The following is a 3832-nucleotide window of genomic DNA, read 5'->3' on the forward strand; positions in this document are numbered from 1 at the left end:
TTATCTAAATTTAAATTTTTCTATTTTTAGTCATTAATATTATTGAAATTTAATATTTTAGTCCCCCTCTATTAAACTATTAATGAAATGTTGTTGTGGCCTTTTTCTATTGCCATAATAATAAATTTAACCCTTCAAAGCTTATAAATTCAATCAATTTAGTTTAAATTCTAAAAAATCAATAAATTTAGCACTCAACTTTGCACATTCAATTAATTTAACCTTGATTCTTTAAAAAAATTAAATCAAAAAAATTATTTAAATATTCATTTACATAAAATTACATACTGAATTATAAAAATGTTTACAAAAATAATTGAATACCCATTTATATAATTACATACAGAAAATGGGATGGTTCCGTAAGCCTTCTAATTTTATGGTTGGGCAAAAACAGGTTAAAGAAAATATAAATAAGAACAAAGAAGATGGAGCTAGAAGCAAAATTTCTCACAGTTACGATAATGCACCAGCCGGGAATCGAACCCGGGTCTGTACCGTGGCAGGGTACTATTCTACCACTAGACCACTGGGGCTTCCTCGCAAGGCAGGTGCAAAATATTTTTAATATAGAAAAATAAATATTTGTCCTTCATTTAATCTCTCTGCGCAATGCTGCCCTGATTTTTTATTTTTTTTTAAGGAAATGATAAACTATATGAATAATCTAACATAATTCCGTTTTCATCATTTGGGTCTAAAATTTTTTATTTTAGTTACTAACATTATTAAAATTTAATGTTTTGGTCCCTCCTCTATTAAATCAGAATGAGGAGGCCTCAACATTTATAAATTCTATTAATTTGGTACTAATTTTAAAAAATTAACAATTTTAATTTCTAATTTTACATATTCTATCAATTTAGTCTTAGTTTTTTTTAAAAAATAAAAATATTTGATGTTCATTTTTTCGATAAAATATACAATATCTTATAAAATTACATATAGAATTATAAAAATATTTATAAATAAATGAATATCTATTTTTTTCTCATTGACTTTTATTTAGTAAATAATAATTTTATAAATAAAATTAGTTAAAAGGGGAAATTTCATAACGAAAACTTAAATTGATTCAGGTTTTCCCTCTTTTTTTTAACATTAACGACCGTCATGTTCAAATTGGATCAAATACTACAAGCTAAGGTAAAAAATGATAAGAATTGATGTCTTTAGATTGTTGCTTAGAACGAGTTTGTTGTGTTTGAAGTTATACTTGAGGATGAACATGATTGGGAATATATAGGTGATGATGAGATATTGTAGTAGTTGGAAGGCCATACTGTAGAAAGAGTTGGAATCTGTTGAAGCAGTTAGAATAGTTAGTTTCTTTTGTTATGAATCAGTTATACATATATGAGTTGTATAATATATTAATAATTGTAATTTTATAATAATATACTGATGAATTTTATAATAATTGTAATTGGGCCTCGTTTTTTCTCTCTTCTTGGGCTAGTACTGATTTTTTGGTTCCCCATTTTTTTCTCTTTGTCTTGTTTGACCGTTCTTCGTCTAGGACACACATTTTTTCCCCAATTTCTTCCTGCTATTGTGTTTTTTGCTGGCGTTTTTCATGGAGGATGTTGATTTTCATCACCTGTTGTTTCTTCATCCTTCTGATACACCGTAAACGATTCTTGTTTCTCATCGTTTGACCGGTGTTGAAAATTACACCATTTGGAGTCGCTCGCTTCGAATTGCTTTGCTCGCGAAGAACAAGCTCGGATTCGTTGATGGTGTTTGCTTTCGTTCGGTTTATCCTGAATCCCTCCGTGCTCAATAAGATCGATGTAATGCTTTTGTGCTTTCCTGGATTCTCAACACTGTCAGTCCAGATTTGTCTGCGGGACTCATCTTTGCTTCTGATGCTGCTGTAGTTTGGAAATATCTCAAGGATCGCTTTAGCAAAGTGGACGGTTCTCGTATTTTTTTCTCCATCGGTCTATTGCACATCTCACTCAAGGTGATGCTTCTGTTTCTTCTTATTTCACGCAGTTAAAGTTGCTTTGGGATGAATACACTGCTCTTGTTTCTTTTTCCGATTGTGCATGTGAGGTTGCCCAGTAAAATTCGAATCATCTTCTTCAGCAGCGATTATTCCAATTTCTGATGGGTCTCAATGAGACCTATGCTGCAGTTCGAAGTCAGATCCTTTTGATGCAGCCTTTACCTTCGGTAAATCGGGCATACTCCATGATTGTCCAAGAAAAAGCTCAGAGGAGTTTTTCCTCTGTTATGACTCCTGTTTCCGATCCTGTGGCTTTCTCTTCTACTGCATCTGGAAGCCGTAAGAAGTTTACTGGCACCTGTAATTTTTGTAAATTGAAAAGCCATAAAAAGGAGTCCTATTATCGGTTGATTGGATTCCCACCGGATTTTAAGTTCAATCGTAAGAAAGCTCCTCCGTCTGCTCTTGCTGTTTCCTCTTATGACTCTTCTCTTACTCCTCAAAATGCTCCTACTTTCACTCCTCAACAATATTCACAGATCCTGGAATTGTTAAATAAGAGTCAAGTTCCTGTTGCACCTACTGTAAATTGTGCAGGTATACCTTCTATGTCCTGTTCAGTTGAGCGTAATTTTTTTCTGGATTTTAGACACTGGTGCAACTAATCATATATGTTTTGATTCTAAGAGTTTGACTTTGCCTATTGCTTACCCTTCTAACTCCCGTTTTGTTCAGCTTCCAAATGGTAAACGTTCTCCTATTACTCATTCTGGTTCTTTTACTTTATCTCATCATATTACCCTTATTGATGTTCTTTGTGTTCCCACCTTTCATTACAATCTTATTTCTGTTTCCAAATTGGCTCACGATTTGCATTGTGCAGTCGTTTTTTACCCTGATTTCTGCCTTTTGCATGATCTCTCCAATGGTAGGATAAAGGAGATTGGTAGACATTCGAATGGCCTTTACTTATTTGAGTCTTCTCCTTCCCTAGTTAGGTCATCTGGTTCTTCTTTGTCTTTGTCCACCTTATTTTTACCTGCTTTTGTCTCTTGTATGACATCTACTGCACCTAAAATTCCATTATGGCATGCAAAATTAGGGCATGTGCCCATGCACAAGTTACATCGTTTGTCTTTCTTTAATACTTTGACATTTAATAAAGACTTTACTTGTTCTATATGTCCTATGGCAAAATTATCTAAACTGTCTTTTCCCATTAGTACTTTTAGGGCAGAGACTCCATTTAGTCTAATCCATCTTGATGTTTGGGGACCTTATAGAGTGTCTACTCATAGTGGCCATCGTTTTTTCTTAACCATTGTTAATGATCACACTAGAATGACCTGGGTGTACTTACTGAAGCTTAAATCTGATGTTATTTTAGCTCTTAAACAATTTTTTTTATGGTCAAAACGTAATTTTCTGCTGTTATTAAAATCGTCAGGAGTAATAATGGTTCTGAATTTTTTAACTCCGCTTGTTCGTCTTATTTTCAATCCTTAGGGATAATTCATCAAAGTTCATGTGTTGATACCCCTCAGCAAAATGGTATTGCTGAGCGTAAGCATAAGCATCTCTTAGAAATTGCTCGCGCTTTGCGTTTACAGTCGAATGTTCCAACCAAATTTTGGGGTGATTGTATTTTGGCTGCTTGTTACATTATCAATCACCTTCCTTCCTCTGTTTTAACTTGGCAAACGCCATTTGAGCTGCTCTATAAAAAACTCCAGATTTTTCCCACTTTCGTGTTTTTAGCTGCCTATGTTTTGCAGTAAAACCTTATGATTCTGATAAATTTTCTTCCAAATCACTTCTTTCGGTTTTTATGGGTTATTCTTCTTTTCAAAAAGGTTATATTTTATTTTGTTTAGAGTCTAA

General features: G+C 33.3%; 1 non-coding gene across 1 annotated transcript; it reads right to left on the bottom strand.

The window, feature by feature from the left end:
• Window positions 1-465: 465 nt before the first annotated feature.
• Window positions 466-536, bottom strand: TRNAG-GCC (transfer RNA glycine (anticodon GCC)). The gene has a single exon. It is a non-coding gene; the product is annotated as a tRNA-Gly (tRNA).
• Between the last annotated feature and the right edge of the window lie 3296 nt (window positions 537-3832).

This window comes from Gossypium hirsutum, chromosome A11 (assembly GCF_007990345.1).
Source record: "Gossypium hirsutum isolate 1008001.06 chromosome A11, Gossypium_hirsutum_v2.1, whole genome shotgun sequence".
NCBI classification, from domain to species: Eukaryota; Viridiplantae; Streptophyta; class Magnoliopsida; order Malvales; family Malvaceae; genus Gossypium; species Gossypium hirsutum.